Source organism: Pecten maximus, chromosome 19, assembly GCF_902652985.1.
Source record: "Pecten maximus chromosome 19, xPecMax1.1, whole genome shotgun sequence".
Classification (NCBI taxonomy): Eukaryota; Metazoa; Mollusca; class Bivalvia; order Pectinida; family Pectinidae; genus Pecten; species Pecten maximus.
The window spans coordinates 5,164,769-5,188,644 of NC_047033.1; the positions used below are offsets into that span (position 1 = coordinate 5,164,769).

General features: G+C 37.2%; 1 protein-coding gene across 1 annotated transcript in view; it reads right to left on the minus strand.

Annotated features, from left to right (window-relative positions):
- The window catches only part of LOC117317813 (allatotropins-like), a 53,896-nt gene extending 33,558 nt beyond the window's left edge, over nucleotides 1-20,338 (minus strand). Inside the window, exon 1 of the mRNA XM_033872755.1 lies at nucleotides 19,799-20,338. The gene's annotated coding sequence lies outside the window, so the exon portion shown is untranslated. The remainder of the gene's footprint in view (nucleotides 1-19,798) is intronic.
- Between the last annotated feature and the right edge of the window lie 3,538 nt (nucleotides 20,339-23,876).

Consider the following 23,876-nt stretch of genomic DNA (forward strand, 5'->3'; position numbering starts at 1 on the left):
ATGTATTTAATCATCGTGTTATTGTTCCGTCTGTTTACAGATCAAAATGTACTTCATAGTGGTGTCATATTTCCCATTTACGTTGGATTTTTAAACCAAGATTGTTCATTTTTACATTGGTATTCACACACACACCGGTGATTTAAAATGACACTTAATGCGAAAGACCATCATAATTAACTTAATACACGACATTTCAGGTGAAAGTCTTCAGCCTTAAGGTGCAACATATCGATAGTGTATTGTGAAAAATTCCTATCGGATAACACGAACGATCTGCTATGCCATATTTCTCATTTCATAAAGATATAATTGTCCGATAATATTAATATTATGACGTCATACATAACTGACGTCATACGACTGTCTCGTTAGTGAATAATATACAGACCGAGTATAAATTTTACATTATCATAGAGCAGTTGGCGAGTTTTCTGATGAATATGACTGGTGTGGTACACAATATCGAACATTTACGCCCATTTCTTAAGGAATTCGTTGATTTGATTTGATACAGTTTATTTCGCCTATATGCCCATGCATATCTAATCTTGGGAATAATTCAGTAATTGAATTATGATATTGAACTAAGTATATTATTGATAGAATCAACCTTACTTTAAGGGTTTGATTTATAAGTCTTCAATCCGATGGCGTGATATCCTTGGTTGTCTTACCCGAAGCTCTGCCTAGGGTTCGAAAACAAGAATATCGATCCAAGGGTCGGAGATTTCTTTGTCAGTTCCTCAAGGAAGGGAATTATTATTTATTCTCCTATCATACTATTCTAGTTACCCTTGGTCCAAATATTGCGATGCAACAGAATATTGGCATGACCTTGACTGAATTGTCGATGTGACGTCATTGTATTGTTACAGTGACGTCAATGTATTTTTGCTAGCATGTGTTACCCGTCATACCTTAAATTTAAACACACCAAATAGGAAACAAAATTGCATACCATATCAATGTTGAGGAATGATGCAGAATGGCAGTGGTTCTAAGAGAGAGTGATATGTTCCTATTTGGCCTCTCGTCTACATTCCTTCTAGCTCGAACACTAATTACATAAAAAGAAAACTATGTCCCTGTTAATTAGGCAACCTTACATTTTGTATGTTTAACCAACTGGAACAATAGTTAATCATAGCGAAGCATCTCTGATTCTACGACCATAGCAATTGAGATGTGCTTAATGATCGAAACACGGGTACATCGGTCACAGGTAGGCTATATTTAAGACTGGGATGGGAGAGCTAATTGGTACGATTGACCGAAGTGAAACGGATTTATTCATCATGCAGCATACTATTATTTCGCCATTTATTCTTAATCACGTACTCGCGGAGGCGATCTGAGACGAAAGAAGCAAACATCGTAACATGACTCATTTTCAAGAATTAGTGAAAATAGCTAGATGAGAACACCGACATGTAAAAATCAAAATTGATTAAACGAGGTCAAAATACACACAAAAGATAATTTTGTATGGAAATCCCTGGTAAAAGTACTAAGATGAGAAGACCAGGTGTTTCTGAAGAGTAAGCGTCTTCTTTTCATCGATGACGACCGCCAATAGATGCCAATAGATACATCTCTTTCATAATGTGTATTTTTCATCTATACTCTTTTCCGAAAGCGCTATTCAGACGACTTCGTTGCTTATTACAGTGACAAGTATCATTTTTGGAATTGTAAACGAAGAGTGTTTAACCAAGCCCAATAGAGAACGGCTTGTATATTTAGTGTATCAAAGTTTTAAAGGGAGAAGCCTGAATACCAAAGAGACCTTAATGATACATTATGAAACCTAAATACTAGGGAAAAGAGCTCAGTACTAGAGATAGAAACCTGAATATCAAAGGTAGAAACCTAAATTCTAGGGGTAGAAACCTAAATACTAGGGATAGGACCCTAAATACTAGGGGTAGAAACCTTAATTCTAGAGGTAGAAACCTAAATACTAGGGGTAGAAACCTAAATACTAGGGGTAGAAACCTAAATACTAGGGGTAGAAACCTAAATACTAGGAGTAGAAACCTAAATACTAGGGGTAGAAACATAAATACTAGAGGTAGAAACCTAAATACTAGAGGTAGAAACCTAAATACTAGGGGTAGAAACCTAAATACTAGAGGTAGAAACCTAAATACTAGGGGTAGAAACCTAAATACTAGAGGTAGAAACCTAAATTCTAGAGGTAGAAACCTAAATTCTAGGGATAGGACCCTAAATACTAGGGGTAGAAACCTAAATTCTAGAGGTAGAAACCTAAATACTAGGGATAGGACCCTAAATACTAGGGGTAGAAACCTAAATTCTAGAGGTAGAAACCTAAATACTAGGGGTAGAAACCTAAATACTAGGGGTAGAAACCTAAATACTAGGGGTAGAAACCTAAATACTAGGGGTAGAAACCTAAATACTAGAGGTAGAAACCTAAATACTAGGGGTAGAAACCTAAATACTAGATGTAGAAACCTAAATACTAGGGGTAGAAACCTAAATACTAGGAGTAGAAACCTAAATACTAGGGGTAGAAACCTAAATTCTAGATGTAGAAACCTAAATACTAGGGGTAGAAACCTAAATTCTAGAGGTATAAACCTAAATACTAGGGGTAGAAACCTAAATTCTAGGGGTAGAAACCTAAATACTAGGGGGTAGAAACATAAATACTAGAGGTAGAAACCTAAATACTAGAGGTAGAAACCTAAATACTAGGGGTAAAAACCTAAATACTAGGGGTAGAAACCTAAATACTAGGGATAGGACCCTAAATACTAGGGGTAGAAACCTAAATACTAGGGGTAGAAACCTAAATACTAGAGGTAGAAACCTAAATACTAGGGGTAGAAACATAAATACTAGGGGTAGAGACCTAAATACTAGAGGTAGAGACCTAAATACTAGAGGAAGAAACCTAAATACTAGGGGTAGAAACCTAATTACTGGAGGTAGAAACATAAATACTAGGGGGTAGAAACCTTAATACTAGGGGTAGAAACCTAAATTCTAGATGTAGAAACCTAAATACTAGGGATAGAAACCTAAATACTAGAGGTAGAAACCTAATACTAGGGGTAGAAACCTAAATACTAGAGGTAGAAACCTAAATACTAGAGGTAGAAACCTAAATACTAGGGGTAGAAACCTAAATACTAGAGGTAGAAACCTAAATACTAGGGGGTAGAAACCTAAATACTAGGGGTAGAAACCTAAATACTAGGGGTAGAAACCTAAATACTAGAGGTAGAAACCTAAATACTAGGGGTAGAAACCTAAATACTAGGGGTAGAAACCTAAATACTAGGGGTAGAAACCTTAATACTAGGGGTAGAAACCTAAATACTAGGGGTAGAAACCTAAATACTAGGGGTAGAAACCTAAATACTAGGGGTAGAAACCTAAATACTAGAGGTAGAAACCTAAATACTAGGGGGTAGAAACCTAAATACTAGGGGTAGAAACCTAAATACTAGGGGGTAGAAACCTAAATACTAGGGGGTAGAAACCTAAATACTAGGGGTAGAAACCTAAATACTAGGGGGTAGAAACCTAAATACTAGGAGGTAAAAACCTAAATACTAGGGGTAGAAACCTAAATACTAGAGGTAGAAACCTAAATACTAGGGGTAGAAACCTAAATACTAGGGGGTAGAAACCTAAATACTAGGGATAGGACCCTAATACTAGGGGTAGAAACCTAAATACTAGAGAGGTAGGAAACCTAAATACTAGGGTGTAGAAACCTAAATACTAGGGGTAGAAACCTAATACTAGGGGTAGAAAACCTAAATACTAGGGGGTAGAAACCTAAATACTAGGGGTAGAAACCTAAATACTAGGAGGTAGAAACCTAAATACTAGGGGTAGAAACCTAAATACTAGAGGTAGAAACCTAAATACTAGGGGTAGAAACCTAAATACTGGAGGTAGAAACCTAAATACTAGGGGTAGAAACCTAAATACTAGGAGGTAGAAACCTAAATACTAGGGGGTAGAAACCTAAATACTAGAGGTAGAAACCTAAATACTAGGGTAGAAACCTAAATACTAGAGGTAGAAACCTAAATACTAGAGGTAGAAACCTAAATACTAGGGGTAGAAACCTAAATACTAGGGGTAGAACCCTAAATACTAGGGGTAGAAACCTAAATACTGGAGGTAGAAACCTAAATACTAGAGGTAGAAACCTAAATACTAGAGGTAGAAACATAAATACTAGGGGTAGAACCCTAAATACTGGAGGTAGAAACCTTAATTCTACAGGTAAAAACCTAAATACTAGAGGTAGAAACCTAAATACTAGAGGTAGAAACCTAAATACTGGAGGTAGAAACCTAAATACTAGGGGTAGAAACCTAAATACTAGAGGTAGAAACCTAAATACTAGAGGTAGCAACCTTAATGCTAGAGGTAAACACCTAAATACTGGAGGAGCGGTAAAACCTTAATCCTGGGGGGAAAAGCCTAAGTTTTAGAACTGGAAATTAACATTTTATGGATATAAGTAAAATTTGTGGTGTAGGAACCAAAATTCGTGGTGTAGGAACCAACATTCCTGGTGTAGGAACCAACTTCCTGGTGTAAGAACCAAAATTTCTGGTGTAGGAACCAAAATTCTAGTGATTGAGAGCAAACGTCCTAGGGGCCAAATCACATAGTGACAAAGATGACGTACGTACTCTCCACCAATACAGTCCGGAATGAAGCCATTACAGGAAAAATACATTACTATTTACATGGACTATTAGAAAGCTAGAGGTGCAATCAAAGAGCATGCGGCGTTTGGAAATACATGGGAGTTCTTCAAAAAGTACAAAACACCTTCTCGGCGATACAAGGTCTAAGCTCGTTCAGAATAGCCTGTGTGATTATCTCAAAATTCCAATATTCCGAAGCAAACGCGAACGCGAATTTCTACCTATCCTACTGAACCTAAAATGACCGCTCACTTATAAATGGTATTAGGCATAAGAAATAAATGCAAAAATCGGAGCCAAATTAATACCGATAGTTATACTAATAACGATACTAATTTTGCCATACAATTTGCAGCAGATATGGTTGTTATTTGAAATGTTTGCTGCTATTGTGGACCGCACACTGCTGTCTATACTCCAATTTGTCTAAATGTCAGTATTTTATTCCTAAACCCAGAAGGACGTAAATATGTAATAAAATGCTGTGTAGGACAACAAATTCAAGATAGATACTATAAAGATGGCAGGTGGGAGAAACAGAAGCAGTTCAAAATAACATTTACAGATATCGTTTTATCTTTGTAAACCTTATCAATTAATGTTTACGGTGTAGTTATTTTCTGGTATTTTTTATCCACGATACACACGTCGATTTGAAGATTTGTATAATGATGCTAGGTATATTGTCAGGAACTAAGTCAACACGACAACCTGACAACAACGTACAAGCGTTCCACTGACCTTTTCTATAACGGCTTAAAAATGTCTCTGTCTCTTTAAATCTATCAAATGAACGCTAATTGTATATAGCAATTAATATATAGCGACCTGCTCGTTAATCTACATAACACATGTATCACTTTCACAATCTATAAAACAAAAAACACTAAATATAAGAATTGAATATTATATACATATCTGTATGTATGGGATAATTTATTGATAACAGGTATATGTGCTTGAAAAAATTGCGAACATGCTATAAACACATACATTGCCATTTCAACGAATAATTAATTGAATGAAAAAACAAAACAAAAAATGCAAATAACAATAACATTGATTTAACCTTGAGCCGCGTGTTATATCCATTACATATATGTGTCATTAATCACAGAAAATATTGATATTTATACATTGTATATGGAGAAAAAAAATCGACTCCTGAATCGTTTATGAGTACCGGAAGTAAACCTTCCCTAAACCGGATATGAAGTGACGTGACATCTTAAATAGACCGTGCGGACTCCATTTCCCCAAAAGGGAAGGGGATATTTGGTCATTATCTGTTTTATCAGCTGTTTATATCAAAATTGGTATCTATTGATTGAAGCTTCATAAACCACTCAGCCTGTTTATCAATCTTTGGTAGATTGGCACTGTATGTACGGGATCACCGCTTTGATACCTGCTGAATATTAAATGACAGTGACATGTAATGCCACGTCAAAGCGGGTATTGAGCCGTGTTAAAATTATATTATTGTCAGGGGACTGGAGTTGTCGTTCTTTCCTGTAACTGGTGAAAACAATCACGTGACTTTTACGATGATTTTCGCTTGAAACGTGACTTCCTGTTTACTAGTGGTAATTTGAGAAAGTTTTAAATTTGAATAAGTGTAGAACTGTTGAATCAGTTAACCTAGCTGGGTTTTGTTCTTCTATTGACGTACTATAATTTAGTAAATACATATTCCTTTGTTTGTGTCATTCGATGTGTCGTTATGGTGACGGAGCTGTCAGACCATTGGATAAATCGTATATATGAACAGTTATCATATTAAATTTACACACATATTAACCGAGGACAAGTATAAACAAAAATGTAAGTTTGACTGAAGACTTCTTAAAAGTACAAGGCTAATAAATCCAGGTGCTCCTTCAGGGTAGGTGTCTTCTGTTTCGTCGACGACACCCGCCAAATAGATTTAGGTCAAATCCGTCTGAAATCACTATCTCAAATGATCCCTCAACGTAAAGCAACCGGCTTTTTTAAGCGAAAAGATGATAACGACTTTCGAACAAAATTCGAACTCAAATTCAAATGAACTAGGGCAACATATGAACAAAATATCAATTTCAGCATAGCGACAATTGCGAAATCGAAAGTAGAATCAGACCAGGTGCTCCGGAAGTATATGTCCTTTCAGTTATATCAATGACGCACACCATGCAACGCTAGGTCAAATTCGAGGTATGTAATCCCCCAAATGAGAACACCACGTCAACTCTACACTACATTGCTTCCTGAGATAGATGTGAGATGGATATTTTGAAAATATTTTTGGCAGGAGAACAATCCTTACTTCGTCCAACCCCGTCCCGTTTCCGTCCTATTCCGTTCTTCTTTGTCTTACTCCGTCCTACTCAGTCCTTATTTCGTCCCAACTCCGCCCTACTGCGTCCCCATTCCTTTCCTATTCCGTCCCTACTACTTCCCTAAACCGCCCTACTCCGTTCCTACTCCGTCCCTTCTCCGTTCCTATTCCGTTCCTACTCCGTCCCTTCTCCGTCCCTACTCCGTTCCTATTCCGTCCCTACTCCGTTCCTACTCCGTCCCTTCTCCGTTCCTACTCCGTTCCTATTCCGTCCCTACTCCGTTCCTACTCCGTCCCTTCTCCGTTCCTACTCCGTTCCTACTCCGTTCCTATTCCGTCCCTTCTCCGTTCCTACTTCGTCCCTTCTCCGTTCCTACTCCGTTCCTACTTCGTTCCTATACTGTTCCTATTCCGTTCCTCCTCCGTTCCTACTTCGTTCCGACTTCATCCCAACGCCCCGCTACTCCGTTCCTACTCCATTCCTACACCGTTCCGACTCCGTCCTACACCGTTCCTATTCCGCTCTACTCTGTTCCATCTCAGTTCCAATACGATACAATCAATATGAACACCTGTATGAATTACCTCTCGATGTTATTAGACCCGGCGATAGATCAGTTTCCATGCCATTCCCTCTGTGGTTTCTCACCGTCATGTCTGAATCATTAATTTTTCATAAATACGAAACCCTTAACCAGTTATTGTGGTTCATGCAATAAAATATACAGACTTTAGAAGTGCGATGATTCGAATCATAAAGCGGCCGTTAATTCTGTATGAGCTGTATGTCGATTTCCACTGAGCATTCGTAGCAGGTGAGATGTTTTGAATGTGATTTGTCCCTGGCCTTTTGTCCCTTGCCCCAAGGGCTTCACGCCTTGTTGGAGACACTATTGTCCCGAACCCCCGGGATTCCAAGCCATGTATAACACTGCATTTCATATTTGTATTATTGTACTAAAGTAACAATGCAAGGTAAATCGTATAATACAAATAAATCCATTTGTCTGGTGTTAGCTTAATCTATGGTCCCATGAAACAATGGTTTAGGGCACTATATATTGTGTTTCACTTTCAATACTGAATATTAACAATAGGACACGTATCGTTTCATACAAACCCTGAACTATAGGATTCATTTGGTGGTGCAAATGTAATTCCAAACCACCTACATTTATATATTCACGTTCAAATATACATGTTTTATCATAGAGATGTGGCATTTTAAATACATACTGTACTACATGGTCATTCAGACCGTTTTTCGGTTTCGTAATACCTAATTTCAATGTGAAAAATTATTCTTACGCATGACAGTTTTTCAAAAATATTCAAATCTAACTATAAAGACAACAATACTGGATGTGTGAAGACAAAGCAGGGAGCTGGCAGTGTAGAAATAGAAAACACCTGAAAAACAAAACTGACGAAGAAATAAATGCGATGATGTCTTTAATCCGGAATTAAAGCTTCGTGCTTTAGAATATTCTACTAAATATATTGTCTGGCGGCCCCGGGGGAGCTGGTCGCCCAGTCAGAGCCCTTAGCACCTCTTCGCTATTAAGTTTTCAGTCCTAGCCAACCTACGCAATATTTCACTTACGGTTGATGTATATTTCATATGTGGCTGCAGATCGCCCCGTGATTGATTGAACCGACAATGCCATAACCGGAAGCCGTTATAAAAAATGGAAGGTTATATATATATATATAAACATGTATATAAGTATAAAGGTAAATACAACTGATTCCCAGAATCCACTGCTAAGAATGCTATGATGATGAATGAATAATGCATGTTGTACATGTGTGTGTGTGTGTGTGTGTGTGTGTGTGTGTTTGCTTTGATGCCGTAAGGCAGTGAATTCCTTAATGACGTCAATGTCTTATTACAACTTCTTGAGAAGGTACAGTTCTCGTATTTCCATCACAAGGTAAACCTGCTTTTCAATCATGTTAATATCATCTTCAGTAAGATTTTTGGATCACATGTTAAAAATGTACTGACACTTTACAGTACTAAAATAAACACAAATCCGACGAAGAAATGTTGTCTTTCATCCGGAAATAATAGCTTCGTGGTTCAGATCATTCTACTAAATATACTGTTTGGCGGCCCCGAGAAAACTCGTCACCCAGTCAGAGCCCTTAGTACTTCTTCGCTAAACAGATATAAACAATGAGGTGCCTTGGATGAATGTCATATTTTTCTATGGAAGGATTTCGTTTGGCTTTGTCATGTTAAACATCTTATTAACAGTTAAAGTCATTTAGGAAGGCCTTTCCTGTGTACGAGCTGCAGGCGTGTTAGTGGTTTGTGAGATTGTGCTATGCTCGTGTTTGCAGCCTTGTCACAGCGTGGAACTGATGTCGACTCTATAGTGCTATCTCACTGAAGTATACTGTCGAACACAACCAGCAGGACCCCCAGCGGAGCATATCTCGTGTTCTTGATAGGACAACCTCAATACTCCAGAGCAAGTTTAGTACTTGTGGATGAGCTAAAGTCTTAATTACCACCTCAATACGCAGGAAAGGTTTAGTAGTTAAGGGTGAGCTAAGCTCTTAATTGCATTTTGTACAACCACAATACTCCAGGACAGAATTACTACTTGAGGATGAGCTTAACTCTTAATTACAACCTCAATACTCCGGGACAGGTTTAGGTCTTGAGGATGAGTTTAGCTCTCAATTACAACCACAATACTCCAGGCCATTTTTATTTTTTATTTTGTAATAATGAGCTAAACATTCAACCACAACCTCAATACTCTAGGACAGGTTTAGGTCTTGAGGATGAGCTAAACACTCAATCACAACCTCAATACACAAGCACGGGTTACGTATTGTACGGATAGCGCAAATATTAATACAAACTTAAGGTGGAAGAAGAACAAAGTACATAAACACCTACTTAATAACCGGGTGTGGACTTTGTATTTTCAATTACAATTACAATTTTCCCCAGAGAAATCTTAAGACTGCATTTAGAGACAGATGCCGTCTCGGAAAGATTACATTGATGCTGTACTTTAGGATATGGGAAAGTCTATACGATATATATATTTATGTAACTCTGACAGATGTTGATTGCAAGGCATCCAATTCCACACCATCGCCTGCATGGATTTTTAATCTAGCAATTCTGTTTTATATATCGATTATATGTTTCATGAGTACGTTAAGTAATTAATGAATGATAACTCTGATAAATACGTTCGTGATATTTCAACCGGAACATTTTATAGCGTGGAACAATATGCCCCCAATAGTGAAATATTGATCTTCATAACACAAAGGGTTTTTAATGACAAAAATATTTATTTCCGTTTGAGCAGCATGAGGTTTGTTTACACGAAATCGAATTCAAAATAGATTTGCATTGTACATATTTTTATGGAGACTTTCAAACAAATCCTGAACGCTGTTATCGAAAAACACTGACATCCTATCCAGGTCACAGCTGAAACGTTCAAATAACCACTGACTCGGAAAATAGATACACTTTAAAACGGTGAAGTATTTCGCTGACATGAAGGTTACCTGATAATTACCCTACTTTTGTACATACGCGAGTCTAATTAGTTTAATTAACATTGCTAATTAAAGGGAGCAAAGGGAGACAATCGAGTGCATTATCAATGTTTTATTAATTAATTTAAATTATAAACCTTTAACACAGTTATTATTCTACAAAAGGGAGAGTATTATGTTGCCAAACACGAGGTGAGAGTATTATGTTGCCAAACACGAGGTTAACCGAGTGTTTGGCGAGTTCAGAATCTTACCCCTTTTGATTGAGATCCCCTGTCTCATTCCCAAGGGGGTGAATAATTATTTTTCTCTTACCCTGTTTACCCACGTGTGTATCTGATATTGGCGTACCTTCAATGCAAGACAGTGTTGACGTGACGTCATTGAATTGTTACCATACACTAAAACATTGAGTCAATCTATATTACTATTTTCACAAAAGATAAGAGTTAGAACCAGAAATGCATGGCCGCAAGAACTATTTATGCAATAACATCTTTCTAGAGGTGGATAGTCCCTATTTCAGTTAGAATCATGGGTTTTATTTACCGCAATCCTATTGTTCTTTATCCCAACAGTGAGTTTCAGACAGAATGGTATCAATCCTTTTAGGTAATTCGAACATAAAAATTAATCTAATTAAAGCTACCATTTGTTTAGACCGATTTTTCAATCTTTTTCGAAACCCTCTAAAAATAACAGTATGTTCATAGTTAGGAGATTCAATTACTTTACACCAAACACCGACATGTATGAAAAAGAAATCCATTTCAATAATGTGAATATAAAAATAAATACAATTGAAAAGCTGTTTTTGGTAAGACCACCGTATGGCATCTATTCGTATTTAAAAAAAAACCCACCTAGCCGACCCTCAGAGGCCCGGCGAGCGGAAGTCCAATAGACACTTACTTTGGTGGCCTCTTATTATTACAGGTCAGCTTGCGTATTAATGCTTCCCTGTTCTAGATATTTATAGGATTAACCATTAGCAATAAACAAATAAAAGGTTATTTCCACGGTAAAAGGAAGGATTTATTCATTAAGGGATTTATAAGGGAGTATGGAAAAAGATTTATCCTGCCACTGCCACCGCATTGTCGGAATACACCCACCGTATATATTTTTGCTGTATACGGCAGTGACTCAAGGCGAACACATTTCTGTCATTTGTGACACCGTTTCACTTCAAAATGATTATTTTTGATGATTATTTTTTTATTGTTGTAGGATAAATAGAATACATGGTCAGTGTCTTAAAATATAAGCTGTATTTTTGGCTCGGGACAGAAAGACAAAAGTGGCTCGCCACTTTTGTCTTTTTTTACCCTCGCCAAAATACAGCTTATATTTTAAGACACTGACCATGTATTCTCTACATATTTCAACGAAAGTCTTATCCTTATTATGTAAATCCTGGATGATTTTCCCAATTACGTATGTCAACTGTAATGACGTCATAGCATTAAGCGTTTGCACTAGTCCTGATTCAATAACAACGCAACGCTAAAAACATACATGTAAGTTATATAGTTAAAACAAAAGAGCACGCGTGTTGTGAGCAATTGAATATATATACTTCATCACAATCACAAAATTTGCTATTTTCAACATTACACCTACAAAAAAAAAACACATTTTGAAATTGAATGTTCCGAAAATGTGTTCTTGTTTTAACATACAAATGTATATAACCGATGTTTGTTAATTTTTCTGTCGGATCAAGTTCGCGGGTGGTAAATTTCGGGCAACACATTGCTTTATGAGCATTATAAAATAAGCAATTCTATACATTTGTGTATACATAATTATCAGCTGTTTTGTTGTTGTTGTTGTTGTTGTTTTTTTGGTGTTTTTTTTTGGGGGGGGGGGGGGGGGGGGGGGGGGGTATATATTTATTTTGGGCTATATTTAATGACCGCAAATATTACCAGTTTTACAGTATAGAATTCCATATTACTGATACTGTGTAAAACAGGTCGATAAAGATCCCGCTTTACCATGTCTGTATTAAATATAGGCCGGCTCCTGTTGCGAAGGATACCAAATTCATTCGAAGTTTTAATCTACGGGATCAAAGTTATTTACCTTATGGCTGTGTTCTCATCTCGCAGCCATTAATTGATATTAAATCACACACCAATGCATTACTCTAAGGACGTTTTGTTCTGGAATAATTATTAAATGATTTATATAAATGAAAAGGTCAGGATGAACACGTCTGAGGTGTAATCGAACACACATAATGCATTTATGATGTGGATCTGTATCACGGCAAATATCAAAACTCAGTACGATATTTCAGTGATACAGATTTGCTAAGTGGTATTATGTCGCCAGTTCTCCTAAGATCGATGACAGAAAATCCAGCAGCAAATATAGAGAAATTACCGAAAACTTCAACTCTGACCTCTTGTATATCATGTAAGTAGAGTGCACGAGAGCGTGTGGATATATGGCTATATATTCACCAAATCGCAAATGTCAAACTGAACTCCATAGCAGGAAAATGTCTGATCTAAAAGTGTTGTGTCTTTAAATACTTATTCTAAAACCAAGATACAAAAACAAAAACAAAAATCCTGAAAACGTGAGAAGAGCATGGAAAATGCTTCCGTAAATGGTATTTGGCCTGCAAACAGCATTTAAGATAAAATTATTAACCATTACAGAAAACGCGTTTTATAGAAAATGCTTCCACTATTTAAGATATGTGTTCCTTATCAAACGAATTCAAGACATCTGTACAAATAAGTATTCGATGAGTATTTATTTTTGCGCTATATCTAATTACCGCGAATATAGCGAAATTAAATTACCCGCAAATATCTCCAGGTATGCAGTATGTACTACACTGGAAACAGAGATGAAAACAAACCCTAACATCGGATTTATATAAAACCTGTTCAACTTGAATATTTTGAATAAGATTGAGTTTCTAATTTCATAATCATTTTGATAGCTTAAACGGATACACACGGTACTCAATACAGTCAACGGCACTCTGATAATATGTAAAAACTTACACAGTCGATGTTTAATGTTTTACATGTAGATAACACTACCAGATTTAACACCTATCTGGAGTCCCGATAGAGTTATCAAGTCATATTAGGATTTTAATGGGAGCTACCAGTCGTTAGCTATCGTTTTGAGTGATTTATTGGAAGGTACATATGCAAGTTTCTGATAAATTTCAGTAGATTATGTTCAGTTTACTTGTTTATTTCACTAAGTGCGCGTGTCTAAATGTGTTTCTGGACTACATAAGTGTCATATGATCTTGTGGTTGGTGATTGAAGTTAGAAATAGTAGATGATCTCCCAAGGTGTACGGTGAAATATTCTTAGATCCTAAATTTGACTTTAAAACCTGATTTTGTCAATTATTTATCTGTCAGGAAGTGACCAATGGAGTAACACACCATTCTGAAACGCCTGGTCTGATTTCGTTTTTAACCTGTCCAACGGTCCTATGATAATTGCATGCTTTCATCACTATTTGTCCTTGTTATACTGTATATCACTTATATTTCGCGTGGGATTTATTTTCGCGTTAATACGCGAGGAGAGTCAGTCGCGAACTCAAATCCTTCTCGATTATTTGTACGAACATATCACCTTAAGAGTCTAGATGGCGGTCAGGCTATCGTTAACCGATATATGAGTCTAGATGGCGGTCAAGCTATCGTTAACCGATATAGGAGTCTAGATGGCGGTCAGGCTATCGTTAACCGATATAGGAGTCTAGATGGCGGTCAGGCTATCGTTAACCGATATAGGAGTCTAGATGGCGGTCAAGCTATCGTTAACCGATATAGGAGTCTAGATGGCGGTCAAGCTATCATTAACCGATATAGGAGTCTAGATGGTGGTCAGGCTTTCGTTAACCGATATAGGAGACTAGATGGCGGTCAGGCTATCGTTAACCGATATAGGAGTCTAGATGGCGGTCAGGCTATCGTTAACCGATATAGGAGTCTAGATGGCGGTCAGGCTATCGTTAACCGATATAGGAGTCTAGATGGCGGTCAAGCTATCGTTAACCGATATAGGAGTCTAGATGGCGGTCAAGCTATCATTAACCGATATAGGAGTCTAGATGGTGGTCAGGCTTTCGTTAACCGATATAGGAGACTAGATGGCGGTCAGGCTATCGTTAACCGATATAGGAGTCTAGATGGCGGTCAGGCTATCGTTAACCGATATAGGAGTCTAGATGGCGGTCAGGCTATCGTTAACCGATATAGGAGTCTAGATGGTGATCAGGCTTTCGTTAACCGATATAGGAGACTAGATGGCGGTCAGGCTATCGTTAACCGATATAGGAGTCTAGATGGCGGTCAGGCTATCGTTAACCGATATAGGAGTCTAGATGGCGGTCAGGCTATCGTTAACCGATATAGGAGTCTAGATGGTGATCAGGCTTTCGTTAACCGATATAGGAGACTAGATGGCGGTCAGGCTATCGTTAACCGATATAGGAGTCCAGATGGCGGTCAGGCTATCGTTAACCGATATAGGAGTCTTGCTGGCGGTCAAGCTATCGCTAACCGATATATGAGTCTAGATGGCGGTCAGGCTATCGTTAACCGATATAGGAGTCTAGGTGGCGGTCAGGCTATCGTTAACCGATATAGGAGTGTAGATGGCGGTCAGGCTATCGTTAACCGATATAGGAGTGTAGATGGCGGTCAGGCTATCGTTAACCAAAATAGGAGTCTAGATGGCGGTCAGGCTATCGTTAGCCGATATATGAGTCTAGATGGCGGTCAGGCTATCGTTAGCCGATATATGAGTCTAGATGGCGGTCAGACTATCGTTAACCGATATAGGAGTCTAGATGGCGGTCCGGCTATCGTTAACCGATATAGGAGTCTATATGGCGGCCAGGCTATCGTAACCGATATAGGAGTCTAGATGGCGGTCAGGCTATCGTTAACCGATATAGGAGTCTAGATGGCGGTCAGGCTATCGTTAACCGATATAGGAGTCTAGATGGCGGTCAGGCTATCGTTAACCGATATAGGAGTCTTGCTGGCGGTCAAGCTATCGCTAACCGATATATGAGTCTAGATGGCCGTCAGGCTATCGTTAACCGATATAGGAGTCAAGATGGCGGTCAGGCTATCGTTAACCGATATAGGAGTCTAGATGGTGGTCAGGCTATCGTTAACCGATATAGGAGTCTAGATGGCGGTCAGGCTATCGTTAACCGATATAGGAGTCTAGATGGCGGTCATGCTATCGTTAACCGATATAGGAGTCTTGCTGAGTCAATGACTCTCAAAGCACTTCCTTGGCAAATTCAAATTTCTAGATCAGCGTTCGCGAAATCATGTATTCGCGAATATGTCTGAAGAGGTAAGTTCGCGAAATAAAGTATTCGCGAAATCTTATTGATTGACAATAGTAAAAATTACAATTTCGTGTATTTGTTTTTGTTTTGGTTAACACGGATATGTCTGCTTTTAATCAATATCGGATATTTTCTATATTTTCTCCTTCTTTACACTATTGGCATGTAACATAGTGCACAAACCCTATATAAAATTGTATCATTTTCAGACGAAGCAACCCAATAGAAATAAACCCATATAAGACATTCCCCTCTAATAGTTATAGATAATGTAACACATTTCATAAATGTCTGTACATCACTGTGGGTTGGAGTACAGTCTGATGTGCTGTCGATTGAAATGGTCTTAGTAAATAACGACGAACAACATCACAGTGCTGCCACGGCTTTACGAGGATTGAATCCACGGGGGATTTCTTTTTATGACCATTTACACATGTAATCCGTTTCCAGTGGACCGTATTCACGCTTATTGTCTTCAAGAAATAGGAAATACGAGCGAGAATGGCTTCCGAAATACATGTCAATACTTCACCATTATGATACATGCATGGAATATATTTCCGCCGTGGTAAGGGAAATATATAGGAGAAAAACTCAACACATTCAAATAGCCTAGAATGGTAAGGTCCGGAACCTACAGTCAACACGTAATACCGTGACTGAAACAGTAGTACTACAATATTCGGTTAATTATGTTATGGTCATAGCCAGTAGTATTTCATAGGGCGAACCATAACTAACAAAAGCGAGAACATAACTATTGTGATTTAATCTATACCATTTTCTGATATAAATAGATATTTAAATATTTTCCAAGAGTTCTGAATCAAGTGTTTAACTAAATCATGTGTTTAACTAAATCAAGTGTTTAACTAAATCAAGTGTTTAACTAAATCAAGTGTTTAACTAAATCAAGTGTTTAATTAAATCAAGTGTTTAACTATGTATTCATTAAAAAAATCTGATAATCTATAGTTTAACTCCTGTGTTTGCGACCTTTGTTTTCCCAATCCTTCCTTTGGATTTCAATACGTTTGTCCCTAACGTCATTGACGAATTTTAGAAGGACAAAACAACTGTATGATGTCCCTAACATTACTGACGAATTTCAGAAGAACGCAACAACTTTATGATGTCACTCACATCACTGACGAGTCCTAGAGAGACGAACAGCTGTATGATATCCCTAACATCACTGACGAGTCTTAGAAGGACGAAAAACTGTATGATGCCCCTAACAACACTGACGAGTCCTAGAAGGACGACACAACTGTATGAAGTCCCTAGTGTCACTGATGAGTCCTAGAAGAACTAAACAACTGTATGATGTCCCTAATAACACTGATGAGTCCTAGAAGATATAAACAACTGTATGATGTCCCTAACAACACTGATTAGTCCTAGAAGAACTAAACAGCTGTATGCTGTCCCTAACAACACTGATTAGTCCTAGAAGGACGAAACAGCTGTATACTGTCCCTAACAACACTGATTAGTCCTAGAAGGACGAAACAGCTGTATACTGTCCCTAACAACACTGATTAGTCCTAGAAGAACTAAACAGCTGTATGCTGTCCCTAACATCACTGACGAGTCCTAGAAGATATAAACAACTGTATGATGTCCCTAGTATCACTGATGAGTCCTACAAGGACGAAACAACTGTATGATATCCCTAACATCATTGACAGATCCTAAGGCTGGTCGTGTCAACGTTTGTAATTATTACCGTATCTTTTCTCTTATACATTATTCTCGGCAAACCAAGTACTAATGCTAATTATCTATTGATCATGTCATTAAGACCTTCCTCAAAATGATTAATTCCTATTTTGTAAGGAATTTCTGAAAACGGGGAAAATGTAGCTGTTCAGATATGTCATCAGGCGTGACATTTTGTTAAATGTAATCCCATATTTGTACAAATATCTCAAAATAAAAGAATGGGAATCATTGATGCAATAATTAAAGAACTGAATCTCGTAGCGTCTGAGAGTGTACCTTCTTCTAAAAGATCATATTATTCGTTAAAAGCGTACATATCGTCAGGTCTTGTTTCAAGTTGGACTGTCATGCGCAGATAACATTACAAAACCATTTTCTAGTGTACACACTTTATGTACCAATACACTGTTAACACCACAGAACGTAATGGAACGCGAGGAGAATTCATATCCTTCGCGCATATTTGTAGGAAAATATCCCCTTGGTGGCCAAGCTAATGGAAACCGATATTTATTTTGTATAGGAGTCTTGCAGAGTGCACAACTCTCATAGCCCTTCATTCGCGAATTTATAGTCATTTCTAGACAAGAGTCGCGAAATTGTGAGTTCGCGAATATGTCTGAAAATGTAAGTTCGCGAAATAAAGTATTCGCGAAACCTAAGCGATTCACAGTATATCAGAGGGGAATATTGACTCTATGATACTTTTGTTTTGATCTTCTAGGAATCCTTGATGGTGCCATGGGCGCCAAAAGTTTGGAAATCAATGCATCAAATTGACGCAAATATATGTATATTTCACCCACACAGCCTTCAATCCTTGTATTTGTTTGAACAAGACAGCGTGTATATCACAGAACATACATCGCATTTTACACTAGTTAGAAATTGTTAATTTCCCTAATAAATCAATAAATGGAATATGTGTCACTTAAAAGAGGCTTTGTTCATTTAAAAAAGTCAAACAAAGGCAGGTGGTGTTTGCTCTGATACATCATGCCGTACTTACAATTAGTTATTGGAGAACGGATTGACTGATACGGCATCGTATATAGATACCACACGGATTTACTACCAGTATTACAGATATCATTTCACTGTTTAACATAAAGGCTAAGGTTTTCATTTATAACATATGAATTGTAAATCGTATCTGACATATTACCATTATGAATAAATAACATGATTTGTTTTCTATTTATTATAAACAATATTTTACGTAAAATTTTATGAGGGTAGAATACATTTAACACGCGTTATATGTTGTAGTTTTAATGGAAATATTCATATCTTAATACAATATGTACTCATGGAATTCCATAAATGAATATTCATGCCATAATTAAATTCGTATATTAGGACATTTTTGTTTTTCCATTTTACTTGTGGTGATTTTATACAAGACCAATTTGACAAACATAACCGAAGATATCTCCTACAACTGCATACGAATTTTGATCAGATAGATCGTCTTAATCCTAGATTGACTAAAACCTCGGGTCTAAAATCTAGCACAAATTTAAACTAAATTCGTGAAAAATCCACAGACCTATCGCAAAGTTCCTGGTGAAACGTATATAACATGTCCGCTGGCCAAGAAGGATTCCAGTCTGAATAAAATCAAACTTGAGTCCGCTAGACAACAAGAATTTAGTCTACAACAAAATCAAACTTGAGCCCGCTAGATAACAAGAATTTAGTCTACAACAAAATCAAACTTGATTCCGCCAGATAACAAGAATTCAGACTAAAACAAAATCAAACTTGATTCCGCTAGATAACAAGAATCCGGTCTAAAACAAAATCAAACTTGAGTCCGCTTGATAATAAGAATCCAGTCTAAAACAAAATCAAATTTAAGTCCGCTTGATAACAAGAATTAAGTCTAAAACAAAACCAAACTTGAGTCCGCCAGAAAACTAACCCCAAAAAAGACAAAATCAAACCTTTGTCAAAATCCACAAAAACCAGATTAAAACAAAATCATATCTGACTGCTAAGTATTACGAGTCCAAGATAAAACATAATTGGAAAATTCTACTATCTAATAGGATTCCAACTTTCCAACTATCATTACGTCATAGGCAAATGCGATATCCTGACAATAAAGATGATTCTGTAAATGAAACATATATCACAACGTTAAGTAACTTACCGTTGTATGGTTGTATTTGCAGGAAATAAAACGTAGTGTTCCAATGGACACGTCCTGTGGCCTGTCACTGCCGATAAGATAAGTTTCCGACTGATCAGGAACTCGCGTAGTCCCGTATGTACTCACTAGGCCACTGCTTCTCACACAAGTACTCTTGCTATTCAGCTTCCCAAATATATATTGGGTTCCGGTTATGCCTGTCTCCTTGTTTTGCGTTGGTGTTTAGTTTCGCCTTTTTTTTTTTTTGTAATAAAAAATCGACAAGTTATTTTATACTATTAAATAGACCTTTGTTTTCTATTACAATACCATAATCTTTCACGTTGATCAATAGAGTCACAAGTTTCGACCCATGCTGAAGTCAGATACTTTCATATAACTAATTTATACTGATTGAATAGCATGGAATTCCTATATCATTGTTTTATTCTCCCACGGAAAAGTGACGTCACGGTTTGTGCGATGTTTGCTATCCTATACAAAGAGTGCGCAGCTTCGACCATACATGTGGCTAATACGTCGACTGGAGGTTGATAGGGTTGTGTGCATATTTCAGAACGCCAGAGTTATTATTGATAAATTGAACGAAACGCAATAGGTTGACGAAGCCGACTCCTACCTGCCAGTATACTAATGGTGAGAGCACAAATTGGTCTAACGTAAATAGTGCTGATAAGTGAAGCCAGAAACGTTACAAAATCAATACATTGATTGTTCTAGTCGATCACAATTTTTAGTTCAAACAGTTTTCGATACAAATTGGTGCAAATTAGATACTTTCCCTATTTGACAGCTGATTCTACTCTATTCGTATCTACACCGTTCCCCAATGCTGATTTGCCGTATTAAGTTGAAGACAAGCAAACTACAGCTAATATCGCAGGTTTTACCATTGACCGGGAACATGGGCTCAAACAATATGTAACTCGATATCACTTCTGTTACTCCATAAATAGTGTCTTTATATCACTTAAATCGGAAAACTAAAATGAGGCCGCTAACTTGTAACTGAGAGAGATCACTTTTAAACGCTGAAAATCCAATGTTCCATATAAAATGTCTGTCGTATTGAATTAATGTCACTGATCCTAGCGGTTTTAAAGGTACGGCATGGTATGGCAGAGAGGCGTACTATGGCAAGTCAAATACACTAGCGAACGCTACCTTTACGCTTACGTGATGTTTTAACTTTCTGCTACATTGATAGCTGACTTCTATATCAAAGCAAACACTGCAATCTTAAAATGCATTATCATATAAACACATCTTAAATATCTATATACCTTATTTCAAAGTTATTTGTATTTTGGATAGATGCCTGGGTCAGAATATGAAAAAGGTAAATGATATTTGAAAAATTCACTATGTGCTTACCAGGCAGGACAAAAATGATAAAAATAAGTGTTAAATGCAACATTTCGAAGTCCATTTTGATTGTCTTAGCTGCAGTGTTTTTTGACTCATAGTTAGACAAAAAATGGGTTATTTCCCAGTATGTGTTTTGTGTACAGATGGAATTTGTTTGTTTGATTTTGTTTAACGTCCTATTAGCAGCCAGGGTCATTTAAGGACGTGCCAGGTTTTGGAGGTGGAGGAAAGCCGGAGTACCCGGAGAAAAACCACCGGCCTATGGTCAGTACCTGGCAACTGTCCCACGTAGGTTTCGAACTCGCAAGCCAGGAGCGAAGGGCTTGTGATAAAGTGTCGGGACACCTTAACCACCGCGGCCCCTCAATATAAAATGAAGAATGTAACCCCATTTACAAATTTCACCACGTGAGTTTCAGGATAGTAGTAATTTTAACCTTTTAAATAGAATGGGTAAAAGATTAAATATATGTGTAATCATTAATACCGAGCCGCACTATGCTGTTGGGTTGTCCTTCAGAGTTTTTTCCCCACAGAATGGTCTTCACTAGATTTCGCATTGCTTTGATATCATTTGTTTTACATTAGATTACACATTCTTTTGTCTTTTTCAACTATTTATTAAAAACAGACCCATTCTCACAGCTTGTTAATGTTCCAGGGCGTTTTGATCATTTTAGCGAGTGTATTACCATTACCAAGTTGACATGCAATTAAAACAATGTATGATTTTAAAAGCTGTCAGAGTACTGACACATTATAATATTGGAAAAAAAAAAAAAAAAAAATAGGCAAGATCGAAGAATTTTCACGAATAATTACTGAAAGCAAAAACGAAATGCTGCTTTATCAGGACGACGCTAAATTACTGTTTCATTACGGCATGACCTCCAGCATCAATATTTATACGTGAAGTCTGGGTAGGGCAATCACACAGCTATTTACCTCCTTTTGTTAAACTAACCCACTGCTGCAGATACGATATTTATTATGTATTATGCAATGTATCTACTGCGATTGGCCGTCCTCGGTTCTGTCCTATACAATGCAGGTAATTGGCATCTGACACAGTCCCGGCTCAAGTAAAATAATTAATTGACAAGTGGATGAAGGCGACCATATCCTGTCTGAAGTGGTGCTGAATTATCAACCCCAGCGCGCTAGAATATCATAATTCTGGAGTTATTGATTACACTTGTGGATTTCATATGAAATTAATAAATTTGTTTAATGATTCAATATTAAAATAACAGGAATTCTAGATTTTATAGTATTTTTTCATAACTCGAAAAATATGTTCACAGATGCATTTTTAATGCTTTAAACGGTAAAATTTGTTCATTACAAATAATCGTACAACAAATGTCTTTATTCTAAATATGATATACTTCACAAAATGTTTTAAAGTGTATAATGTAGTAACGTCTAAGACGGACAATGGACACGTGGTCAAGCGGCATGATGTGTGTATAGACGAGTTTAATGAATCTCCTGTGATAAAGCAACACTATCGTTCTTTTTATCACACAATAAACATTTATGAAGTTTTGATTGAAGACAATCAAATTGATTTCTATATCATAAAGGCGAGTTTTTTTCCTTTTATTTATTGTTTTTGTTTTAGTTTTAGTTTTTATGTTATATTTGCAGTACAGAGACAGTCGTGCAAGGTTATATAACTATTTTGACATCATATTTTATTGATGACGTCACATAGGGGCCGCGGTGGCCGAGTGGTTAAGGTGTCCCGACACTTTAACACTAGCCCTCCACCTCTGGGTTGCGAGTTCGAAACCTACGTGGGGCAGTTGCCAGGTACTGACCGTAGGCCGGTGGTTTTTCTCCGGGTACTCCTGCTTTCCTCCACCTCCAAAACCTGGCACGTCCTTAAATGACCCTGGCTGTTAATAGGACGTTAAACAAAAACAAACAAACAAATCGATGACGTCACAATATCGTTAATGCACTGTAAGAAATTGTATTGTGACGTTAATATATTGATAACGACCTAGTATCATGACTTTAACATGACACAACAAAGTTGTTGCCTCCATGTGACTTTGTCATTCACATTAAGCCTTCAAAATCTTTAAAGTCTCCTTACGTTGTTAAAACGTAAGATTTCTGAGTTATGCCTTAGCGATTTGATTTCCTTTCAGGTAAGATTTTTTTTAAATCGTCTCGAAGTTTAATTGTTGATGTGTAACAATTTTTTCTGTTTAAATATATTAAACTGAATGTTACTCACAAGGCTTTCTTCATGAAAAAAAAGATGTTAAGGAACATGCGGACAAAATATTAAAATTGTGTCACTATTTTGATTTTTTATCACTGTCAGATTAAAAGTTTCCATCTAAAATTGCAAGTCGTCCTGAAGTTAAGCATTATCATTCCTCTACAGTGGTTATTTCCAGCATGACTCAAAGCAAGATTACCAAATCTTAGAAAGGTTTAGTCAGTATAATGGCATGTCTCCAAATCTTTCCCTTTGACAGATTTTACAATGCGTGCGACCTTGATTCCGTAACATTATAGATTGCATCGAGTATTATACGTCATTGGCCTCGAAACACAATGTCTTGGAAAACACATTATCTGTATACCTGTCAAAACACACATTGTCTGTGTAAATGTCGAAACACACATTGTCGATGTGAATGGGGAAACACACATTGTCTGTATCAATGGGGAAACACACATTGTCTGTGTA